At 40.7% G+C, this 26,859-nt stretch overlaps 1 protein-coding gene across 1 annotated transcript in view; it reads left to right on the top strand.

Annotated features, from left to right (window-relative positions):
* The window catches only part of PAK4 (p21 (RAC1) activated kinase 4), a gene marked incomplete in the record, with an annotated part of 2,042,725 nt that overhangs the window by 14,361 nt on the left and 2,001,505 nt on the right, over positions 1-26,859 (top strand).

Here is a 26,859-nt window from a genome sequence, read left to right as displayed (position 1 = left end):
AGTAAACTTTCTTTGGTATGGAACACTGATGTGTATTTTGTTCTGCAAGTAATGCAGATTTACATATCTTGGTATCTGCAATTCAGTTTTGGGTGGGTAGTTAGGGTAAAGGCATATTCTAGTTTAGGCAGTAGAATATTTTTGGATATGGATTTTCTAGTCTTGAGGTGAGGAGGTGAGATGATGTGATAGCCAAAGAAACTATGCTATGTAGTCAGTATGGGTTTTAAACTTGGGAAGTGGATTTAGCATTAGTCCTAGTTATTTTTGTTCCATTGTATTAGAAATGATATTTCTGTAGGGTTAGTAGCCCTATGTTTTGGTAAAAAGGTAAGCTCTTGTAGGTTTGTGAAATCATGACCTAAATCTTTTTGAAGTTAATTAGCCTGTTTAATTGCAGCCAGATTCATAGGTTTGAGTGTTTGGGCAAGTTTTAGTAAGGATTGGTGAGATTTGTCAGTATCTAGTAATACTTTGCATACATTTGTAATATTTAGCTTGGGGAGGGCAAAATAGATGTATGGAGAACAGTACTGGTCGTAGGACTGAGCCTTCTGGGTAGAAGGCTAACTGTATTGCGTTTACCTGTTTTTGAGAGGGATTTGTGAGTGTAGACTTGAAGGGTTCTGTCTTTCAGGTAGTTTTGAAACTTAGCAATGACTCTGTCTCCAAAGTTTAGTCTTTAATCTACTCTCATACAAATGTATAGTTAACTGTTTCAAAGACCCTAGTCAAGTTTACCAGCAGTAATAAAAATGCTCATATTGTTTGATTCGCAGCTGGAGTGCTTTCTGTGTGGAGTTTGCATGCCCTCCCCGCGGTCGAGTGACGTTAAAGGCATGCATGTAGGTGTGAGCGTTAATGGGCATGCTTTCGTTGAAGGTTGGGTGTCGGGCTGGCAACTTGGCACCGTAAAATCCACTGCCAATCCTGAGCAGACCGGAGTTCCGTTGTGGCAGCCCCTAACTGGGAAAAGCCGAAAGACATGCGTTCAATAAGAATGCTCGTATTACTGAAGATGTATGTTGAATGTTGTCATTGTGCTGAGGGAGTTTCTGAACCCTTTTTAGTCCGGTATAAGTCCATAGTTGTTCACGTTTAAATAGGTGTGCATATAGTTTTCAAATCTTTTAGTTGTTGAACAAAGATTGAACTTGGCCTGTAGTTCATCATATCTGAAGGAGAGTGCATTTTTGTGTGATGATAGTAGAATGTTTAAAGGGAGCAGGGACCATGGTAGTGGTGAGGGGTAAGTTAGTCTGTTCAAAGTGTTTAGTTATCTTTTCAGCTGCTAGTCTGAGAAATTTAGGGTGAAGTTTACTGTGACTGCTGCCTGTAGTGTGCAGATTTAGTAGAAGTTTTTTTGGCTTAAATGAAACTTGTTTATTTGAATACGTGTATTGACATGTTGAAATTAGGCTGCCTACCCGACCAGTAAGTTGACAGACCACTTCAAGTAAACACGTTGTAGAGTGAGTAAGCTGCACACAAATGGTTATTTTTAATAAAATGTGGAATGCACTGTGTAGAATTTGCTCAGAAACAGTTTGTCATTCCTTTCCTAGCCTTGACACCAGTATTTTTTTGAGAATAAATTGAATTGTCAGTGATTTGATTGTTGTAACACCTGGTTTTGATAATGAAATTATTCTCTGTTGTAGAAAAACTGAATTCTTAATATGTCACTACTATAAGGTAGCGTGTGGCTGCTAAGTGGAAATATTTAATCTGGGAAATCTTTGTATACAATTAGTTATGCTTGATTTATACTATAAAAAAGCAGTGGTAACTTTTTTTTTTTTTTTTTCTGTTGCATCAAATTGCTTTTAGTGATTTTTTTTTTTTTTTTTTTTGTTTTGGTTTTTTTTGTTTTTAATTGCTAATTAGATCACACAGTAGCAGTAACATTAGATCCTGCAGTAACACTGACAGTAATATTAATGTATATCTGACTCCATACTATAGTTTCGGACATCTTGTCTTGCATCTTTCTAATAATTTAATATAAACGTGAGAACTGTATTGCCTCAACCTGACTGAAAGACGAGTAAAATCGGATGCCAGCTCCAGTGCTGTTCTTGGTGCTGTTACCAGTCAAGCATTGGCCCAGGATGTCCAGAACCTCCCATCCCGTACTTAACATTAACAGCTAGTCCCACTTGCATTTACAAGTTGCCCTAGTTTACTTTAACTGGACTGAACAACAGGAATACTTTACCGTCTTTTGCGTGCTTACAGTAAGATGTGAGTGAATCGATATGTCATCATATTTCAGGTTAATTATTAAAGAAAATCTAGTGCTCTGCGATGCACTGCTAATGGACTAAAGAGAAACATGTGTGACATTTAGTTTATGTGCAGCTGTCCTCTAAAATATGTTTAAATGAAAGTGCTGTGTGGTGGTGTGTTTTTTGTCATTGTATCCCCAGCTTTTGTTTGCCTAACTTCCACAGTCACTTGTACATCTGGCATAATAATGGGGTCCATATTAATTATTTCTTCGAATGCTTAATTGATACCCAAGTGTCAAGTTTCAAAATTGTGAATGGCCATATACGCTAATTCTTTCCTTGGGAAAGAATTCGCTAGGCCGTCTGGAAATAAAATTAACTTTTCAACCTAATTGTAGTGGCGGCTTTGCCCCCCACTCCCCCTAACTAAATATACCAACTCCCAAGATTGCTTTACCATGGGGAAAGGGCAAATCCCTGCTTAATGGCCAAGCAAATTCCTTCCCGAGGAAAGAATTTGCTTATATGGCCGTTACGATTTTGAAACTTCGCTTAGGTATCGATCATTGTGCATTCGACAACCTAAGCTGTCTTAGAAATAAAATAGACCCTAATAATGTATGCATGACTGGGTACACACATGTCCTCCATGCATTTTAACACTTTCTTGTCTGAATTAGACAAGCAGGGCTGCTAGAGTAAGTTCAGATAATTAGCAGCTGCTACATGCACATGGCATGAGTAATGCATATTGATATATTTCTTTATTATGGGCATATAAAATTACTTGTAAGATTTCTTCTGTTAATGGAATTGTTTTGGACCTTTAGAGAAGATAATTGTTCTATACAAAAGCAACATGCAAGCTTACAGTCATCTTGTAGTTATTGATTTTAACCTGTTCAGGTAATTTATTAATTGTGCATGTCATGTCATGTCATTTTTTATGTTGCAACTAAACTCCTACATACTTTCCAGTGAAGTGCATCACTTTGTGACCCTACCTGTTGGACAGATAAATAGTTTAATACTCTGCTTTGTCATGGCTTAAGTGTATGAGAAAGCGGCAAGGCAGGTGTTTACCTTTCAGAAAAGCAGTTGGATCAAATACAAGGCAGACTTTGAGATGGTACTACACGTATTATGTATAATTTATTTGACATAATGAGCTGTTAACATTGCATCAGTTTGAAATACTGTGGTTAAGAAGAGAACTCCTGCCTCGTCTGAGGCAGTTGTTTACAAAGGTAATGACCAACATTAATAAAACTAAAAATACTTATTTAAAATAACTTTAATGTAGAAGTTGGTAAGATGAGCTAATCCTTTAAGCAGTGTTTGTCTTGTATACTGTGCCTTGTGAAAGATTATGCACTTGGTTTCATTTTCTTAACCAAGTGGATATCTTGCTTTCATAAAGCACAATACTATAGTGATGACTGTTGCTGGGTTACTAGTTTGAGGAGAGGGTTGAGTTTGGTATCGGTAGGCAATTGTTTTGTTCTGGGGCCATAAATTATTGGATACTGAACCTGTGTTTAAAAGGGGTGCACCTAGTGAAGAAACGTTTTGCAGAGGAGCTGGATGATGGGGGGGGGTTCTGTAGACTGATTTGGTAATTGTTTATTGTAATCTGCAAGTATACATACTGTTGTAGTAATTTTAGTAGCTACTGTTATGACAGTTTATGGTAGTTCAGATGCATGTTGGCTGATACGAATTCTGTTTATCCTGTGCAGAATATCTCATTTTTTGCCACTATCTTTTGTATACACCAACTGGATAGAGGGGCTACTTTGTCTGTCCTTTTGTTGACTGGCAATTGGCCTCTCGTCAGAGGAGTTACTCCATAATAGGAAATTTGTCCAGGGGATCCGAGAACTTCCCTTACTCCTTCTGTATGGGGACTCAATTGACTGTTACTCTTCCTGTCTTATTGTTCGAGCACATAAGCAGCTTGGAGAAGCAGGAAGCTGGAAATTGAACATTGAGGATGAAGAACGTGTGTTTCAGGTGTTTGATATGAGTGGAGTTAATTGAACAGCAGAAAAGTTTGTGTCTTTCAGCTTTTCCTGGTTAGGGGTCGCCACAGCGCAACTCAGGTCCACTAACGATTGGCAGCTGATTTTTACGTACTGGCTTGCCAGGCCTGACGCACAACCTTCAACGAAGGTACGCTCATTCACGCAGGTCTCCATGCAGAAGACGCTCTAGCTGAGAATCGAACAGCAGAAAAGTTAAATATTTTAAATGACTGAGGTTAAGCGGATTGGAGAGAAGGGGGAAAAGAAAGAGAAGGTTGAAAGACAGAGTTGTTTGAAAGGCAAAAAGGAGTCAAAGTAAGTATTATCGATTGGGAGAAGTTATTTCAACAAAACTTGTCTCAAACAGATTCTGCAACACCAGAGTGCGTTACAACCCTGCAGTTTTTTTTTTTTTGGGGGGGGGGGGGATTGCGGGTTGTTTATTTGAAAGAACTAATTGAGCAGAGTTAATTGGAAAGTGAAAATGTAGTATCGTGAAATCATGGACAGAATACAATAAGAAGCTCAAGAAATAAGGAAGAAAAGAAATCTCATGCACAATCTGTAACAGAAGAGGAAAAAAAGAGAAGAAAGCATTGAGTAAGGATAAGTAGCAAAATGGAAAAGGAACTTGAGAGGTATGAAATATGGGACAGCATAATTTCACCACTGGGTATTGAACCCAGAGAGATAAAAGCATTTATTTGTATTAACAAAGTTCATTTTTGTGACTTTTTTTTTTTCTTCCAAGAAAGCTCAGTATATGGAAAAATTCTTGGAACAATATGAAAAAAAGAATGAAAATCCTCAGCTTGTCCGTTTCTTTGCTTCTCTATTAATTGCTTGAACATGTACATGTCAAAGATTTATGACAATAGAGGTTTATGGCCCTGGGGGATGGGAATGTAGTGTTATATTGCAAATGCAAAATGACAGAATGTGAATGTGATAAAGGATAATGAGGGAAACATACAAGTGAGGAGAGCATGTTGAGCAGATGGAAAGTGTACTTTGAGGGGTTGATGAATGGAGAGAACGAGAGAGAAGGTTGGATGATGTGGGGATAGTGAATCATGAAGTGCAGCGGATTAGCAAGGAAGAAGTAAGGATAGCTATCAAGAGGATGAGGAATGGAAAGGTTGTTGGCCCAGATGACATACCTGTGGAAGCATGGAGGTGTTTATGTGAAATGGCAGTGGAGTTTTTAACCAGATTGTTTAATGAAATCTTGGAAAGTGAGAGAATGCCTGAGGAATGGAGAAAGTGTTTTGGTACCGATTTTTAAGAATAAGGGTGATGTGCAGAGCTGTAGTAACTACAGAGGGATAAAATTGATCAGTCACAGCATGAAGTTATGGGAACGTAGTGGATGCTAGGCTAAGAAGGGACGTGATAAGTGATCAGTAGTATGGTTTCATGCTGGGAAAGACCACTACAGATGCAATGTTTGCTCTGAGAGTGTTGATGGAGAAGTACAGAGAAGGTCAGAAGGAGTTGCATTGTGTTTTTGTAGACTTAGAGAAAGCATATGACAGGGTGCCTAGAGAGGAGTTGTGGTATTGTATGAGGAAGTTAGGAGTGTCAGAGATGTATGTAAGAGTGGTACAGGATATGTACGAGGGTAGTGTGACAGCGGTGAGGTCTGCGGTGGGAGTGATGGATGCGTTTAAGGTGGTGGTGGGATTACATCAAGGATCTGCTCTGAGCCCTTTTTTATTTGCAGTGGTGATGGACAGGTTGACAGACGAGATCAGACAGGAGTCCCCATGGACTATGATTGCAGATGACATTGTGATCTGTAGTGAGTGTAGGGAACAGGTGGAGGTGACCCTGGAGAGATGGAGATATGCTCTAGAGAGAAGAGGAATGAAGGTCAGCAGGACGAAGACAGAATATATATATGTGTGTGAATGTGAGGGAGGATAGAGGAATGGTGAGGATGCAAGGAGTAGAGGTGGCAAAGGTGGATGAGTTTTAAATACCTGCTATCAACAATTCAGAGTAATGGTGAGTGTGGAAGAGAGGTGAAGAGTACAGGCAGGATGGAGTGGGTGGAGAAGAGTGTCAGGAGTGATTTGTGACAGATGGGTACCAGTAAGAGTGAAAGGGAAGGTCTACAAGAGGGTAGTGAGACCAGCTATGTTATATGGGTTGGAGACTGACACTGACAAAAAGGCAGGAGTCGGAGCTTGACGTGGCAGAGTTAAAGATGTTAAGATTTGCACTGGGTTTGACGAGGGTGGACAGGATTAGGAATAAGTATATTAGATGGTTAGCCCAGGCTGGTAGGTTTGGGGACAAAGCCAGAGAGGCAAGATTACGTTGGTTTGGACATGTGCTGAGGAGTGATGCTGAATATATTGGGAAAAACATGCTAAGGATGAAGCTACCAGGTAACAGGAAAAGAGGAAGTCCTAAGAGAAGAATAATACATTTGCAAAGAAGAGAGAGTGTTTTGGTAGATAACATAGACATACACAAAGAAAATAGGAACGGGGAAGATACAAGGATGGACATGAATACATGGGGGAGAAGAAAAAGGAGAGAAGTATAACTTAGTAATTCAGGTGATGAAGGGGAAGATAAGAATTAAAAGTTAAATTTCTGTTTGGAATGGAGTGAAAAATTAGTCTCAATTTAAAAATATAGGAGGAAACAAAAGGATAAAAGCAATAGAAACTTTTCAACAAAGTGAGAATCCTAGCCATAACTGTGAATAGTACGAAAAATGTTCATCGAAGGTTAGGAATGTTAGATGTGGATATCATAATATTGATGGACCGAAGAATAACAGCGAAAGAAAAGAGTGCAAGTAATTTGGTTATGGGAAGGTAAGGTTACATGGAGTGTAGGAGAAAAAAATGCTCAGTCATAGCATTTTTTGTGTAAAGAATGTATAGATATTTTGGATTGCACATTAGTATTAATACAGTGAAGTCTCACTTAACTGGCACCCATGGCGATTGGTAGATGCCAGTTAAGTGCATGTTCCGGTTGCTTGAGATATGCTTTGCAATTTTTGATTGGCTCGTGTACCAGCATACTCAAAAGCAACCGGCATTTTTTTGGCTTTTGCCAATTGCTCGAGTCCCAGATAACTGGTAATTTACTGGAGTGTTGAGTGGAAAAACTGCAGATGGAATGTGGAAAGTTTTAAAATTGAGTACAAAAAAATTCAAAATAAAAAATTTTAACATCAGGAGGATACATTTCCTGATTAAGGTAAGAGACAAAAATATAAGCAAGGGAAGAGAGGTCTAAGTACAACTTTGAAAATTGAAATAAACAAGCTGGACAAATGGATTAAACATTATGTGTGAGACAAGATCAAGAAAAATTTGAAAATTTATATAAAGATATTGAGCATAATAAGAGGCTTTTTTTTTTTTTTTTTTAATAGATGCATAAGATGTGGAAGGAGTAAAGGTGTACAAATTGATAAAATGTGTACAGATTCTAAAATGTATTCTCAGACACGGATTATAGATAATTGCAAATTGTACAATGACCCCTCATTAATATTCCAAAACTTGTACGCTGCCCTCAGTGTGCCTGTTGTAAATCCCACAGTATACTAACAGAAAAAGGTCTGGTCACCCAAACTTTTTTTTCTGTTGGTATAAGTGCTCAAAATTCTTTTTTTAACAAATAAAAAAAAAAAAAAAAAAAAAAAAGAAAAAACGGAGCAACTGAGACTTTTCTCCGTTGCTTCCGTTTCAAAGCATTAATATACTGGGTATGTGTGGGATGCAAGTCCCATATGCATGCTCATTACAGCAAAACAAGGCAGCAGTGCACCACAACCAGCAGAAGAACAGTAATGCGCCATTATACAAAGACATTATTTAAGAAAAGTGTTTTTTTTTTTCTTAATGCAGTTGTTTAATAGTAATAACTGACTCTGTGGCTGTGGTATATTGAAGATTTACCCACTGTTGGCTTTATTTAATCACTTGGGCTTTACCCTCGTGATTAAACCACACCAGCCTTGGGTAAATCTTCAGTATACCACACCACGTCATCTATTATTGCTTAAATCTTACGTAAAACAGTTTGGCTCCACGAAAGGGGTGATAAGTTGTCCTAGTGAACTACAGGTAACCTCAGGTAATGGAATAAAATTAGATTCTATTGAAAAAGAACTGTACAAACTGGATCCATACAAAGCACAGGGAGAAGATGGAATTGGTAACTATGACCTGAGAACACTTCAGCAAGAATTTATGGGACAATTGTATCTGCTGTTCACTAAGGCATACAAATATGGGGGAGATTCCTCAAGATTGGAGACGTGCGCTTATTAAACCTGTCTTTAAGGAAAAGGGGGGAGTAAGACAAGCCTAGAGTCCTAGAGATCCTTAAGTCTATTTTCATGTTGTGGAAAAATAATGGCAAACGTAATTTTGGATAAATTATTGTCAGAACAGCTGGGACTTGGAACCATGTATCGGCATGCATGTGTTTGAAAATAGATCTATTACCACCTGTGACATGATGTTATATAAAAAATATAATAGTGACGAATGAAAAAATTGTGCTGTGGTGTAATTTTATTATAGACTGAACTTCAGCATTTGGCAGGGTCCTACTCCTACACAAAACACTGATCAGTAAATTAGAACATCTAGGTATTGATGTAATCTTTACAAGATGGATAGCTGCATGGCTTAATAATAGGACATAAGTAGCATACAGCAACTGGAGAGGTGTAATATTTGGTTCTAGTCAAGGTGTCCCACAGGGCTCTGTCCTAGGCCCTTACCTGTTTAGATTGTATCTTTCAGACCTAACTTTTTAATCTGATGTATTTATATAGTCTATATGCAGACTACCTGAAATAGGTGAACAGATTACACGTGTTGCAGATAAGGCATGTCTGCAAAATAACTTGACTAAATTGACCCTTTGGGCACAGGAGAATAATGTGCTAATAAATACATAAAAAAACTAAGCGTATGAGATTTGGGAGACCTAAATTGAAAGATGAATGTTTAATGAAGCTGACAGTGATTGAAACTGTAGACTCATTTTAAGGATTTGGGTAGATCCAGCTGAGTTTTTCTAATCATGTCATCCAATTAATAAATGATAGTTATAGAACTATAGGTTGTATAACAAGGTTAATGAAGTCTAGGAAATCAGGAGTGAAGTTATTGTTTGTTAGTTACATTAGACCCAGACTTTTAAGTAGTTGCATACATATTCATCAGGATGGATGGCAGAACATTGAATTTAAAAAAAGAACTATCTTGACTACATACCTGAATGCTCAAACTCTGGCTGCTCACTCAAAATGCACTCTTACTTGCGCGTGGTCAGTACTTGTATGCATGTGCTGACTCACCGGCAAGTGTACCACACACTCTGATCTACATCCTCCCTCTTTACTGAGCCGTCTCGTATAAACAATTACGTTTGAATAGGCATGCAGTTACACAGACACTAACAAAGATTAGTCATGTCCAGGTTGCCTTGTATCTGGAAGTAGGTTTCGAGATGCGACCTGATCTCTAGACCTAATAGGACTGGGTTTAGCAACAGGGGCAGTCACTGGAGAATATTCTACTGGAGTTTCAGGGATTTTCTCAGGAACAGGGATTGCTGACGGAATGTCCTCTGGAACAGGAATGTTGTTGGACAAGTCATTCTGAGAACTAGTCTGTCACAGGCAAGATGCTGTAACACTGGTAAATACTTCGATTTCATCTGAATTCCACTTCTTGTGCTTCCACAATGTATGATCTCAGCTCCCGACACACCCTTTTCACATATCTGTGGTCAAAACCTTTTGATGTCTGCATCCTCCCTGTCTCCCCTTTTTTTTAATGAACTGAGAAGATTGCTGGTTTTAATATAGTAAGAATTTTGGGACGAATGCTTCAACACTTGGACTTTCACGGCTTTGTTGTTCTTGGCACATGGAACCAATAAATTACTGCTGATTGGGAGTGTGGTTCTGGTTTGTCTCGACATAAGTCTCGGGATGAGTTAATCAAGATGTTTATGAGGAAGAATGTTTCTGAGATTTAAGTTGAGAAAAACATCTGTTTTACCATGTCTGGATTTTTATAACCGCCATTTTGCACTTTGACTGCATGTTCAGCCAAACCTTTTGACTGGGAGTATTCAGGACTACTCATATGAGCAAAGTCCCACTCTTCTGCAAATTTTGTGAACTGCTGACTTATAAACTGTACGCCATTGTCCAAAGTAACTCTGTGGACTACCATGGACAGAAAAATGTTGCTTCAACTTAGTAATGACAGTACTGCAAGTTAGGGTGGGGAAGTAGGCCAATCTTAAACCAATTCGAATAAGAATCTGCTAACACCAAGTAAAGCTGACCAATCCATTCTGATATCTGTGGTTACTGTCGACCAAGGTACTTAAGGAATCTGACTTAACTGAAGTGATTCCTACTGTTGATGCAGCTTTGTACTATTATGTACTGAACAAAATGAAAGTATCTCTTGACATAGAAGGCCAAAATACAAGGACTTTGGTACAATCACCTAAGGACCTTTCATGATACCATTGTCTGACAAAATCTCATCTTTGTATGGAAAATGGTTTCTCTTCTATCAGTAAACAAGATTTGCTTTGAAGGCCATCCTTGACTGATAGAGGTTTATTTCTTGGAGAATAGGATCTGAAGCTGTGAGTTCTGAGCTCAAGACATTTGGAAGAAATGCTTCTCACTTCCATGACCTCAAAATTAAGTTGCTCATTGTTATGCTGTTCTGCGTTTTCTTTCTGGGCAATCTGGATAAAGTATCAGCAAGATAAAGAAGTTTGCCTTTTGTGTAAACAAGAATGAAGTTGTACTGTTCTGCAATTTGAGCATTATATGTTGCAATCTGGCTGGAGCTGTATGCAGACTTTCTCAAAATTAGTAAGATGAGGTTGGTGGTCAGCTTTGATCTGGATAGGTTGACCATAAATGTAATCATGTAACTTTGAACATGAAAACACAGTTGTCAAAAGCTCTTTTTTTTTAATCTGGGCATACTGCATCTCAGTCAGGGTAAGAGTTTTCGATGCATAGGCTGCTGGTCTACCCTCTTGAAGAATGAGTATACCTAAACCAAACTTAGGAAACACAGGAAAGAGAAACTGGTTTGTGAACAGCATATAGTAGCTGAGAGTTGGTGGGTTGGCAGTTTTTGTTTCAGGACATAAAATACTCATTGGTGCCGTTCTGACCATGACCAAATTACATCTTTGCATGTCAGCTCTCTGGGCAGTGCTGTAAGATGGCTTAAATCAAAAATTAACTTGCTTATCTAGTTGACCATGGCAAGAAAATGTTGCAGGGCTTGGACATTGTTTGGAGCTGGCATCTCGAGAATTGCTGTTTGCTTCGAAGGATCTGGTAGTAAACCTGAACTGGTAAACAAGTGACCAACATAAGTAACTTCTCGTAGCCTGAATTTGCACCGCACACAAGCCTCTCCTTTTATCATCTCGTCTCTCAAATCATTAAATCTGTACATTTTAGCTTTATTTTTCAAGTCCGTTACATGTGCTGCAAAAGATTCACCAGGTTTTTGATCTCTTGTATAAAAGTGCTTCTCCATTGCAACATTCATTTAGGGGTTACACATTTCTCTAAATTTACGTTTTAAGCATGCAGGATCTTGCCTTGTTTCAGCCGGTACCACAGTATGGCAGTCTTCCCCTCCCCTGCAAACACAGCTGCTGCCTACCCAAATTAACACACTCTTTCAGTGTCCTCTGAACCAGCTAAATTAAGCAGAATAAATGCATTTGTATGTGCGTCTGTCAGAAAACAAGACAATGGAACCACGAGTTTAATCAGACGCAAGTGGCAAGACTTCACACTGCTTTAGGCATCATCCTTCCCATGCTACAAACATCCTTAATACACAATTAATTAGCAATAAAACAGTAATACAATTAGTAGTTAATTAAATGTTAAAACATGTTAAAAACTTAAAATTCATTGTGAATTAAACATAATTTTTATCATGTAAAGCTTTTAAAATCTGCTTGATATGAAGCATGTCATTCAGACCTGGTGGAAACTGGGCCCTAAATTGAAAAATCCATTTGACATTCATTCTTTCTGCTAAGCTTCTTTTGTCTCTTCTCCTAATGAGGGTTGGGGTAGTGTACAAAATAAGGAATTCACCCTTGTCTAGAATGTGCCTAAAAAAGGGCATTGGTGCTCTTTTTTTTTTTTTTTTTTTCTCCTTCTAGATTTGGACGATTGACTACAGATCTGTCCTTCAATCTTTGGTTATTTTTTTCCTATATAAAATGCTGGGCAGATGTTACATTATGCTATGTATACCAGATCTCTAGTATTACAATTGCCCACCGCTTTTATGTAGAATAGTTTCCCTGTCAAAGGATGTAAAAAGGAACTTTCCAGGTAAATATACTTTACAGAAACTGCATTTTTTACACGGTTTAGTTCCAGTAGTACCTGACTTTTTCGGTAAAATTTCAATTTGTTTCTTGTGACAAAGTTTATTTTCAAGATCATTTCTTTCTTATATGCATATAAGGTGCTTGTATCAAAGACTTGCGTAAGTTCTGGTACCTGTGCAAGCATAGGCCATTATTTCTTAATTTTCTGGATCTTTGCAGTCTAATGACCATATGTAACTGTGTATCTATACTGATCCTATCACACACAGAGTATATTCCTACAAAGGGAATGGAAATTGCAATACAGAGAATGTGATATACTATGTGGGCAAAACTAATAGAAAGTTCAAAGAACGTATTTTGCGGCATCTAAGAGACCTCAATAATAAGATAGAAGTTAATGCTTTGTATCTGCATGTAAAGCACAATCCAGGGCATAGCTTTACATTTATGATATTAATTCATGTCTCTGTTACAGCACGAGGTGGAGATTTGTTCAACAGAACTGAAAAAATAGAAATGGAATGGATTATGAACTTGTGTGCCAGTCAATGTCCTGTCCTTAACGCAGTAGTCCCCTTAAAACCAGTACTAAAAGAAAGGAGGCTTAGGGAGCGGTAATACACTTCTATTATTAAACCACTCCTAAAAGAAGTAGGACTGAATAACATGACAGAAAAGCTATACAACTAGCTATTAAAGAACATGTGAGAATGGACTTCTCCCAAGAGGCCAGAATAACCAGTGACCTACTTGCAGGAACTCGGGAAGTTAAACTGATTTGGCAGTGTATATAAAAAGACAGATTGGATACAAGTAGTAAGTGTATCCAATGAATAATGAAGGCAGAGTCTTATTTGAATATAATACCTCATTGGCCAATACCAAGAATACACACTGTATAAAAGGAAGAGCAAAACAGATAAACACAGGATCTGAAGAAGGTTTACAACCGAAAGCGCTTATCCGTTCCAGAGTCCGTTTTTGAGCACAAGCAGCATGCTTATTTGAAGTTGGCTGTAGAACTAGGAATATTTTGGAACCTGCTCCAGTGACTTTGCAAACGGGCAGCTTGCTGATTCCAGTTGGCTTCAGAGGAAGGAAGAATCATTTATCCTGGAATTTGTTATAGTGCACAGGCAGCACGCCGATTTGAAGTTGGACTTAGAGTTTGGAACTCATTCCAGTGTCCTTGAACACAGGATGCCTATTGGAATCAATTGGCTCTAGAAGAAGGAAGAGCTTTGGGACCCCCCCCCCCCATTTTACACACAGGCTGTGTGCTGGTTACAGGTTGGCTTCCACGTAAGGAACTTTTTGTAACTTGTTTTAGTGCTTTGCACACAAGCAATTTATTCACTTGGAAGTACCTGTTGAGGAAGCGGAGCATGTATTTGTCAGTGAACGGAGGTTTTACACTCGAGGAAGAAAAGTAGCTGGAAGTGACTTCCAATGAACGAGTAATTTCCTGTCAAATTATACTGAGCCAAGTTACCATAACAAGAAATTTGCTTAGAGGAAAGTGTTAGTGTTTGAAACGGTACTTTTGAAGTAGGCCATTTGTCGTTTTTAACTGAACAGAATTAAAAAATTGTTTATCTAAGGAAGGACCTGGGATACATATGTAGTGCTTGCATACCAGCAACTACAAGAAAGGGGATATATATATAATACCCGCTAAACAAATCATCTTGAACTAGCTACCACATGGAGGGAGTAGCCTGTATTGTAGTTTTTCATATTAAAAATGCGTCCTCTACAAAACGTCTGTTTAAAAACAAAATCACTTTTCAGAAAAAGCCTGTAGGAAAATGTATGCCTACTCAAAAACTGTCCATTTTTATGCAGTATCGTTATCAAAACTCAAGCAGTGTGGGTCTGTGAAATCCTTCTGCCATGTCCACAGATTATAGTAAAACAGAATGCAAAATTGGCCCTTGTAATTATCTACAGACATGCACACACGCCAGGTACTGGACCACAGAAACAGTACCTCAACAAACTATTATCATAGTCAATTTTAATGTAGACTAGGAAGTCTGCAATTCCCTTAATCCCAAAAACTGTATCAATCTATACGTCTTCGACCAATTCATACAAACACCCACCTGGATAAATATACCAATTAGTAAACACTCCATTCTCGACTGGATATTAACCGTTAGACCAGCCCTCTCATCACATGGTGGCTGTCTGCAAGACAGCCTCCGTGACCATTTCCCAATCTATCAGTAAAAACTAAATGAAAACTCCAGCCAAGCTAGAACTTACACTGAGTGACCTTTCAAACCTCTTGTATCAGAGACGCATGTGATTTATGCAAATGACCCTTATGAACATCAGGTGTTTCAGCTGTATAGTGATTCTGAATGCGCATGACTTGCTTCTTTTTATGTCCTTCTCGCTCTGTTTTAGTTTAGTTGGGACATTTTGCAGTTACCCTAATGGTAATGGACATCAGCTGGGTATAATAGCCCTGTGTTCCTTATGCTTATTCAAACACTCTGCTTGTGCTGTGCTGATGAGGTCATAACATGGTCGAAATGTCCATATCCCAGTTAGTTGGATTTGGCTTTATTGGCTTGAAATTGTCAATTGAAACGACTTAAAAAGAAATAAGTCATGGGCATTCAGAATTGCCATATAGCTGAAACACCTGATGTTCATAAGGGTCATTTGCATATATCCCATGTGCCTCTGATACAAGAGGTTCGAGAGATCACTCGGAAGTTGTAGCTTGGCTGAAGTTTAGTTTTTACGTCCCTGTCTACTTCTTCTTTTATTTATTTTATTGTATTTGTTTACCGGGAAAGTCCACTGGGCCTAAAAGAGCCCACTTTCCGTCGAGGCCCGGGGAGAAAAGCTCCAACGAGATAGAAAAAAATGTAAACATTAATTAGTACAGAAGTAGAAACAGTGTTACAGATAGTAAATATATAGTAACATACACAGAATATATACATAAAAGCAGGAATCTAGTTTTTGATTACAGTACTATATACAGAAAATATACATTAAAGCAGAATTCAGTTAGTGGTATAAACAGAAATATATTAATCAGTATTATTGTACCAGTATCGACAAGTGAAGATAAAAATAAATATGGAGAGAGTATCATCCGTCACTAGTAGCAAAAGGCATAGGAGTTTAGTAACCATTTAAGGAGAGTGGGAGTTCCTGCCACCCTAGTTGATTCAGTGATTTACAGTGGTGGGATGAGAAATTTGGCCTTGGTGGCAAATTGTGCTATTCTGTTGTAACACATAGCAAGTTTGGATTTTGTAGAATTTTGGATATTAGTTTTTATGTTATTGTTTGTGTAGGTCAAAGTTAAGATTTTCATCTATAATAATGCCTGGTAATTTAGTGTGTGACAACGGCCTAACCAAATAAAACAAATTCTATACCAACAAATAAGAAACAAAAAAAAATCTTAACCCCATTGACCTTATAAACATCCTTAAACACTGTAACTGGTCACCACTTAAAATACTTCCCCTGGAAGAAGCAGTATTTTAATACCACCTTTCTGACCATCCTAATTACACAAGCCTCTGTCGGATCCATTCGAGTTGAAATTAACTATGCCCCTTGGCTAAACAAAGAAACCAGGTCATTACTAAAAATAAGGGACAAGGCCTGGGCAAACTGGTACAAAACCAGGTCCCAACCTCCACTACGAAATAAAGCAAAGAGGCTAATTAAACGAGACAAAATAAACTATTACTCCAAACCAAACACCACAAAACCCGCAAAAATTCTAGAAAGCTATAAATGGGATACTGCAGCCTGGCAAAGTCAGCCTCCCCTTCTACTAATAACTTAGAAATTATTGCTACCCAATTTAATAGATACTTTACAGAAACTATCCTAGCCCTGTTCAATAAGCAAACATCCTGTCCTATCACAACTACTACTGTGCCTCCCAAAAACACAGCCACCTTCTCCTTGCCACCTGTTTCTACTGAAACAAACAGGTAAATAATTAAAACCAACTACACTAGCTGCAGGCAAACTCCCTGCTGACTTCCTAAAACTAACACCAGAGAGTATAGCCTACCTAGTAGCTATTCTCATTAATAGTCATAACTAAACACTTGGTCCCCTCCATCTGGAAAACCTCTTGCATCATACCACTTCATAAAGGTGGCATATCAGCAGATATATCTAATTACCACCCAATCACAATCTTTTCACCACTGTGTAAAATACTTGAGAGAATCTTTCCCAAACAAATCGGTGATTACCTCCATACTAACAAACTACAAACCAGTATTTAGCACAGGTTTCGACCTTATCACAGTAGTACCACTGCACTAATGTCCTTTACAAATATTACCAACACAGAATCAAGTTCAAATCTGCTATATTCCTAGACCTATCCAAAGCCTATGATATATGGTCTCTCATAATCTAATAAATGTCCTTGCAGAATTAAACTTGTCAGTTTACCCTTGTCTGGTTCCAGGATTACCTAACTGGCCACTGGCTGGCGGTATCCTGGCAACAAATGCTCACACCACTACTCCTGGTTGACCCTAGGAGTCCCACAAGGCTCAATACAAGGACCCTTACTCTTATTTACAAACAACCTCCATACTTCAACTCTACAAGCCTCTCTCATCCAGTATGCAGATGACTGCACATTCTTGTGTGCCGCTACTAACTTATAGGAACTTCAAACACAAACTCAGTTCTTCCTAGATGTAGAAAAATGGTTAAATTCCCAATTCTGAATCCCATCCCACTAAAACAGCCATACCCATGACCACGTCTAGCATTCTTTCATTAAATACCACCATCATCACTCCGTCACACCACACCAAATTTCTAGGAGTCGAAATGGAGTGCAGCATGAAATTTGACATCCACATATCACATTCCAAGTACATAAAGGACTTGGAACTTTGTATAGGAATAAGCACTTCTTCACAGATGTCGCTAAAGCTACTATTTCCCAAACCACCTGATCTCTATGTATCTTAAACCTAAGGAAATCTGAAATGGCAAAACTAGAAACGTGTCAACTTAGTCGCCAGATATGCCTCAGACTCTCCATTTAGATCACACCACTGTACAGCATTCAAAACTTGACTGGCTGGAACTCCCTCATCTCTTTCTCTTTAACCAGCTAACTACAGCACATAAGATCTTCTACTGTCTTGAAAAAAACACCCACCCTGAGCCAAATATTGCTAACACATTCCACTACCAGAACTCTATGCTTCACCAACAAACCCCTTATTAAGACCAACACACCAAAAACCTAGCTGGTGAATCCCTCTTCTCAAATTACATAGGCAACTTCTGGAATGGACTACCACAGGACATTTTATATACGCCACTTCCTTTAACCAATTTTAAAAAATTCTTAAAACCCACATAACTAGTAAGCAGCTGTATCACTGCTCTGCTCCTGACTAATGCATTTCCCACAAAAAATCAGTACCTCTCAGTATCTCTACCTCAGTTAATACTATCTCATACAGAAATGCTTTTTCTGACTTCAGAGCTGCCAGTAAGTTGATAGTTTTCTTTGAACTACCCGGAGACTAACTTGTACATTAACCTAGAACAAAGGAATATTAAATGTTCGTGTTTCACTGTTGCAGTCATTACACTTGGGTTATCCTGCTGTCAGGCTACCCACAGTCGGCCCGAGTTCCAAAGTCTTGGTCCGGCGTTGGTTGCTGTCTCCTCTTCTCTGACGTCAGTGCGCCAGGGGTATAAAAGTTGCAACCGATGCCATTTTCTTCAGTCTTTCTTGCCGTGCGGTGCCCGAAGCATAAGCAGTTCGCAAGTGCCGGTTGGCCGACTCCTGAGATTTTCAAAATTGAATTTCAGAACCGAAGTCTTCAATAAAGCTAAGTACCCCGTTCGGGAAACTTTTTCTTGCTCCAGACCGATGTCAGTAAAACTTAATGGTATTTCTTGTGGGAAGCAAATACCTCATAAGGATTTTCACTCTTACAGCATTCCTTGCCTAGGCCCTGACCACGACGTCACTAGTTGTTGGTTTTGTGCTAGATTTAATAAACGCACTATTAAATGTCTGTTTGATTTTGCTTTACGTTATTCTGGACGAAGATTTAATTACATAATGCTGTCGGAACAACAGACAACCGCAATGTATAAAAAACGCAAAGACAAAAAGGCATCTGAGGTCCAAAACCAACAAAGCCTCTTCAAGGCCAGTCGCCGGTTCTCAGCGAGTCGCTTTTGCAGCCCCTGACACCCGCTACCTCAGAGCCACAGGCCGCAACAGACAGCCATGTGGAGACACAGAGGCCTGTGGAAACTCAAGGTATTGGGCCTACGGAAAATATACCCTCAGATGGGTTCAGAGCTGCTGAGCAGGCACCGGCTTCTGAGGGTGTTTTCAGACCTTCACAACTTACAATTAAAGCTACTACAGCAGCAAAGGCAAAGTCAAAAACACCATTAAAGACAAAGAAACAAGTGCAGCATTCTCCAGAACAGTCATCCATGCCTAAGAAACAGTTGCTTAAAATGGCCGAAGACCTTATTACTTTAATTAGGGGCTCCCATTCCCCTCCTGACAAAAGGCTTAGGCAAGACACTGATTATGATTCCTCTGTTCAGGTTTCCATTTCTTCTGATTCTTCTTCTGACCAGGGCTATTCTCTCCCTCCCTATGAGGACTCTGATGCTGAAGAGTCCGTTCCTTCAGCCTCACCGCCTGAGGATTACTCTTTTGGGGACACCCTGCACACCATGAGGGAGCATTTCCATTGGGAGAGCCAGGATTACTCAGAATCCAAGAAAAGGCTCCGATTTCCTTCTATTGCCTCGGCACAGGCCCTTGGCTATCCCCCCTGTGCTTGATATTGTTGATGATGTTTTTTCTGAATCCCAGTCTGTCCCCAGATTCTTTACCCCCTGCACCACTAAAGCCAGACAGGTACTACAGGGTCCCTGACTCTCATAAATTTCTTTACAAAAACCCCGCTGCGGACCGAGAAACTATTTCTCAGGGTCCAAAGGGGGTTAAAGCTTCCACTGCCAAAAATCCTGTCTCTGCAGATAGGGATTCCAGAGCTCTGGACAGATGGGGGGAAAAAAAGTTTACACTTCTGCTACTTTAGCTGTAAGAGCTTTAAACTGTCAGTTTCACATGCTTAAATATCAGCAGTATCTCATGTTATTGTTAAAGCAGAAAATGGTTACAAATATAGAAGGTCCTGACTGTAAAGAAATGCAGGATTTATTGCATGCAGTTGAACAAGTGGGAAAGCCATACTCTGCAATGTGGTTTTGATTCATTAGAGGCTTCTTGTAGAGCCGCAGTTAACAGGCTCAGTTATTTGAAGACCTGCTTGGTTGAAAGAACAAAGTTTACCTGACCATGTTAAAATGAAATTATTGGATGCTCCACTACTATAGCATGATACTTTGTTTGGTGTTAAGGCAGAAGAGGTTTTAAAGAAAATGGAGGATAAAGCAAAGTCGATGCAAACTGTGAAAGATTTCTTACAGGTTCAACCACCTACATTTAGCAGGAACTGGCCTTCAGAAAATTGGTCCTTTCCAGTGTCTGACAGGCCACAAAGAGGCAGATACAGATGCCCAAGAGGCATATCCCAGCCCCAAGGCTCCTACAAACATAAACAATGGGGTGCTTCAGCCACCAAAGGAGGAGAAGACAAATCACAACCTTATAGGAAATGGTCACAATGACTTCCCTTTCCAAATGCCAAGCTCTTACCAGTTGACAGCACCCCTAGGGGGAAAGCTAGCACTTTTCTCAAAAAATTGGCACATGATCACCCAAGACCAATGGGTGTTGAATATAGTTTCTCAAGGGTACAGGTTCCACTTCCACACGCTTCCAAAACCAAAAGGTATGCCAAACCTGCTACCAAACCAATGGGCAGAAGCACAAAAACAGATTGCAGCTCTTATGGATATGGGAGCTATTCAAAATGTTCCACAAGAAGAACAGGGCCAATGATTTTACTCAAGACTTTTCCTAGTACCCAGAAAGGACAAAGCATGGAGACCAATACTGGACATGTCGATCCTAAATACTTTCCTGGAAGTTTCAAAATGTTAACACTACAACAACTCTTGCCCATGCTGGGCAAAGAGGCTTGGCTAGTTACTTTGGATCTCAAGGAGGCATACCTGCACGTCCCAATCAGACAATTGTGCAGAAGATACTTCAGATTTATAGCCGGCTCAATGCATTATCAATTCTCTGCACTGCCCTTTGGCTTATCTACTGTGCCCACGGTCTTCACAAAATGCCTGGCACCAGTAATTGCATTTTGCAGACAAAAAGGAATTCAAATATATCCCTACTTGGACGACTGCCTTATTCAAGCAGAGAGCAAGGACATTCTTCTAAAGCACCTGGAGTTTGTAAAAAGATTACTAATTTGCCTAGGGTACACAGTAAATGAAAGTAAATAAAAACTAGTGCCCTCTCAAGAGAGAATATTCCTGGGTGCAAGCTTAAATGCAACTGCCCAGAGGGCTTATCTCACGCCAGACAAAGGCAACTGACTCATTACTTTCAAATGATTGCAACAAAGACCCAGCTCTCTGCAAGAAAAATTCTGCAGGCCCTGGATTGTCACAGCCTAGTATGAACCTATGAACCACCATCGAAACTCCTGTTGTAGACAGGGAATCAAGGTTATGATTGTCTCTAGGCTATCTGCCCTAGGGCATTTAAAAGCCTAGCCAGAATGTGTTTGGCTTTCGCCACCCATTTTAAATTAATTTTGCTATACCCTTTTTAGAGGTTAGTATACTGTGCCTCTGTCTAACAGTGACACAGAAGTGATACCCGGGTTAAACCTACGATCTCCCATCCACTCATCAAGATTCCTCTTGACGAGAGTCAATGAGGGACTCTGCCTAACCTGGACTGGGATTTTATTCCAGAGTGAAGGGAGCCTCTGGGTTATGAATCTGTACCTCCAGCATGTCCTGTTTATTTCAGTGCTGAGGTTCAAGTCTCTCGAGCGCGTAGCTCGATGGGATTTGGATTTTCTGAGGTGCAGCATGTCCATTAATTCCGGGTTGGACATGGCTTTATATGTCAGGCACAGATCGCCCCTTAACGGGCGGTATGCCACTGAGTAGAGCTGGAGTTTCTTTAACCGGACAGCATATGGCATCTGTTTGAGCCCTTTGATCCTCTTGGTGAGGTACTTTTGGGGTCTTTCCAGTTGCTGCAGGTGTCTGGTAAGGTACATCCAAAAAGGGGCATTGTACTCAATTATGGGCCAGATGAGGGATGAGTAAAGAGGCACGATGACCTCCCCTGATCTAGATGTGAATCCCTTCATGATTAGGTGGGCTATATAAAATGTTTTTCTAACCACTTTGGCCACGTGGTTGTCAAATGAGCGACTGCTATCAACTTGGGTCCCCAATTACTTCTTCTGTACTTAATGGATTACCACCTATGTGGTAATTTGTGGGCACTTTGTTTTTGCCAAAGGGGATGACTATACACTTTTTGGCGTTTAGCTTGAGGCCATGGCTCTGGCACCAGTTGTCTGTTTCTATGAGGCCCTTTTGGAGGATGCTTGTGTTGGCTGGAGAGTCTGTTATGGTGCCCAGTTTGCAGTCATCTGCGAACTTGGTCAGCCACAGTCCTTCCGTGTTGGCCTGTACCTCCGAGAAATATATACCGAACGAGAGGTCCCAGGACTGAGCCTTGTGGGACGCCACTTGTAACTGGTTTGGAGTCTGACATGGCTCCAGCAATTCTAACCATGTGGGTTCTGTCCTTGAGCCAGTTTGCAACCCATCTAGTGACATAGGGGTTTATATTTAAGCTGGTGAGCTTATCTGTAATGCCCGAGTGGGGTATTGTATCGAAGGCTTTTGCGAGGTCCAGGTAGGCTGTGTGGACTACCTTCCCTTCACCAATGGCCTTGGTGACTGTTTCAAAGAAATCAACCAGGTTTAAGAGGCAGGATCTGCCCTTAACAAAGCCGAACTGGGTAGGATCCAGTATCTGTAGGTCCCCAATATCTTTATTTATGAGGTCCATGATGATCCTTTCCATAGCTTTGCAGACCAAGCTAGTCAGGCTTATGGGGTGATAGTTTCCAGGATCCGTTGAGGCACCACCTTTGTGGAGAGGGACCACTGTTGCTGTACGCCACTCTTTGGGTACATATCCTGTAGTAAGGCTGAGATTGAACAGTAGTTTTATGTTTGGGTTTAGCTCTTCTTGGAGTTCATGTAGGACGCAGCCCGGGACACCATCTGGTCCCATTGATGCTGTGTTTTTTGCTTTGGAGAGGACGGCTCTTACCTGAGCATCTGAGATGTCAGGGGGGCAGCACTCTGCTGGGATAGATATTTGCCCTTTTGGTGGTGGGGGGGGGTTTGCGCTGAACCCGTCAGCTAGGATGTTGGCAATATCCTTGGGTTCAGTGTATTTTTTGTCATTTTGGACTAATTCTGAGCATATCTTGGAATTCCCACCCAGGTTCCTAACGTAACTAAAGAAAGCCTTGTGATTATCCTTAGTGTCCTGTGCAGTTTTTCTCTTGAAGCTGGCCTTAGACGATTTTATGAGTGCCCGTAGTTTTTTGCTAGTATTGATCAGAGATGCCTTCCCTTTTTGGGATATTGCTCTATCCTTTAGTAGCTTCCTCCTTCTATTGTATAGTTTGTTTATGGCTGGGGTCCACCAGACAGGACGTCTGCCTTTGGAGGATTGGGTCTTGGTTTTATTTGGGATTGCATGATCCATGCATTCCTGAAGGTGTTCATAGAATGCATTTATAAAGGATTCTGCAGTCTGGGCCGTATTTTCCATAGGCCCGGGGACTTTGAAGGATTCCACCTTGGTTTTGAGGAGTGTGAAATTTGCTTTAGGGAAGTTTTTCACTGTGGCTTTCTGGGCAGGAGGTGGGGTCGGGATGTGAATATCCAGTGAGATTAGTTTATGGTCTGATCTTACCAGTGAGGGATACACTTCTGGTCTGGAGCATAGAGTCCCCATGTTGGTGATTATCAGGTCCAGTATGTTTTCCCCTCTTGTGGGAGTGGTAACAAGTTGTTCCATAGCATTTGAGTTTATAAATTCTAGGAGCCTTTGGGTTAGGGTGTTGGAGCTAGAGTAATGCTCCCAGTCTATGTTTGGGTAGTTGAAGTCGCCCAATATAATGGTGTTTGGAGAGAGCTTCATATTTTCCAGTGTTCTCAGGAAGGCCGAGTGGGGTTCCTGGGTTTGGGAGGGTGGTCTGTAGCAGGCTATAAACTGGAAGGCAGTTTTACCCACTGTTAGTTGCACATGGATAGTCTCTGATGCTTCGTGCTGTGCCACCAACCTGGAGGTGTGGGTATCTTTGACGAATATTGATACTCCCCCTCCTTTTGTGGTTCGGTCCAAGTTTTGGGGCGAAAAGCATGGTATGAGGTATAACCTGGTAGTGCTGGGGTGCTCTCGGAGCCTTGAACCAGGTTTCTGTAACTGCACAGATATCGATGTTCTCCATGCTAAGGAGAGTTTCGAGCGTGCATCTTGAGGTTTAGACTTCTGCTTGAGTAGCATTACTCTTAGTTTCTTATCCCTTGTGATACCTATGGAGGTGGGTTTGTCTTTTGAGCCTTGCCTAAAAAAGGCACTATGGGGGTAGCAAGAGCCTTTGCCAATATCCGAAAGCCCAGGGGTGACAGGTGCAAGCCGTCCCTAGCGAAGCATCGTGGCTTGTCGAGCATGTCATCCCAGGCTGACAGGCATTGGATCCCCTTTGAATGACACCAATACTTAAGCCAGTTGTTGAAATTGATCATCTTGTCTTCATATTGTGGTATCGTTCTTGGTGAGGGTAAGATCCTACTCAAGGTCAAGGTCATACCGGCCTGGGCCACATGCTGAGAGCTCCTCTGTCTCTTCATGTAGTCCAGGGAGGTACGTCTCGGATCATTCACACCAGCATGGACAATGACTGAGTCATATTTGTACTTGCCTTGGAGTGACCTGAGTGCTTGTGTTATGTGGTGGATCCTAGTGCCCAACAGGCAGCTCACTGTGACTTTTTCTCCTTGTTCAGCTTGGTCCATGACTTTGTGGACGTCAGTGTGCCTGACTATAGAGTCACCTATTACAAGTGTATCAGGTGTGTTGTTTAGCCTTAAGGTCTGTGACTGTTCGGCACACTGGCTTTGTGAGCTATGTGTTGCACGTGTTTTGTTTTGTGGTAGCGGTTGCTTGGGTGTCTGCTTTGGAGGTCTCTGCTGCTTAGGCAGATTTTTATTTAGAGACTCCAAGTATGTTTTTGTGTGCTTGTGTTTGGTTTGCTGTCGTAGTAGGTTTATGTGAGACTGGAATTGTAGCGAGTGTGGTTTCCTTCTCCTCCTGACTGGTTACGCCAGTACTGAGTTGAGAGAGCTTAGCCTCCAGCTTGGCTATATGGATGCATCTCTCACATGTGTTGGAATTTGTTGGGAGGAGGAGAGGGGGTTGTTTGTGTACATGAGGCAGTTGTAACATTGCCTCAAGATTCCCAGATTCACCAGCTGGACCGGAGAGGAGATTGACAACTTACCTTTGGACATGCTAGAATAGTAATGGGAATTCCTTTATAATTGAAAAAAAGGGCCAATGGGGAACAAGGTACTCAAGGGCAGTTTGTGAGGGTGTAGTGCTTTTAATTTTTTTAGTGCTGACTTATATAATTGCTTTAGTGAGCAAGTGCCAGGTAACTTAAATGCAATGTGTTACAGGTAACTTAAATGCAAAAACGACAAACAGTAACTTTCTTTTAAGTGAAACAAGGAAATAAGTACAGTAAGCAATGCAGATATCACTAGGGATCCACAGAAGCGCGGAAAAGCCGCGTTTTAGGTGGTATTAGCGTTTCAGGGAAATAACAAGCAAACAAACAACAAGCATACAAACAAAGCTCCCAGGCCTGTCACCAAAACAAGGGACAGCCTTTCATTTTACCTACCGCCAAGCAGACAATAACAACGGATGCATCGGATTACGCTTGGGGAGCATATATGGCAGGAAAATGTATTCAGGGCACGTGGCCCAAGGAACAAGTGCATCTTCACATCAATCAAAAAGAGATGCTAGCTGTACAGAATGCCCTGACAGCCTTCAAGGACCTAATACATCCAGGACAATTATTAATAATGACTGACAATATCACAGTTATGTGGTACATAAACAAGCAAGGGGGCACACATTCCTACCCCCTATGCAGACAAGCCATGACTTTGTGGAACACAGCACTGACTTACCAGGTACATCTGCAAGCACAATTCCTGCCAGGAACAAAATACACTGGCAGACGAACTAAGCAGAAATCTCATGGATCCTCACGAATGGAAACTAAATCCACAAGTGTTCAACATAAGGGAATGGGGACGCCCAGACATAGATCTATTTGCCTCCCCTCACAATTGCCAATTACAGAAATTTTGCATAAGGACTTATCACTCGCAAGCATGGAAAGTGGATGCTCTCTTTCAACTGGAAAAACATGACAGTCTATGCCTTCCTTCCGATGCCTCTTCTCACCAAGGTGCTTCTAAAAGTCAGATGAGGGGCCAAAAGTGATCCTGATTGCACCAGACTGGCCACGTCAGCACTGGTACCCAATCCTAAAGATTTTGTCCCAAGGCCCGCCTTGGCCTCTACCTCAAATTCCTCATCTTCTGACACAGCAAAACAATCAGATTCATCACAGTCAATTCAGAATCTTAAACCTGGCAGCATGGCAGGTAACGTAGCCACTCAGACTGCACATCTCTCTAAAGCTGTTATGGATGTAATTTTGGAAGCCAGGAGACCCAGCACTAAAATCTTATGTGGAAAAATGGAAGAGATTCTGTGCTTGGAACCAGGCACAAGGGCTCGACCCACTGGTCCCTAATATGCCTCAGATTTTACAATACCTGACTGCGATGTTGGACAAAGGCCTATCTTTTTCTTCTATTAAAATCCATGCCTCTGCCATTTCAGCTCATTACAATACGGATCCTCCTATTTTTCACATCCTCTGCTACGACAGTACCTCAGAGGGGCAAAGAATACAAGACCCCGTAGGAGAGCACCAGTACCTACTTGGGACCTCAACTTTGTTTTAGAAAAACTAACACGGCCTCCTTTTGAACCAGCCAGCACAGCTGATCTAAAATTCTTGTCATGGAAAACTGCTCTACTCCAGCAATAACTTCAGCAAGAAGAGTTTCAGAGTTACAGGCAT

The sequence above is a fragment of the Protopterus annectens genome, chromosome 1.part0, assembly GCF_019279795.1.
Source record: "Protopterus annectens isolate FY-2018-M chromosome 1.part0, PAN1.0, whole genome shotgun sequence".
NCBI classification, from domain to species: domain Eukaryota; kingdom Metazoa; phylum Chordata; order Ceratodontiformes; family Protopteridae; genus Protopterus; species Protopterus annectens.
Note: the sequence above shows the minus strand (reverse complement) of the source record. Positions and strands in the feature narration are given on the sequence as shown.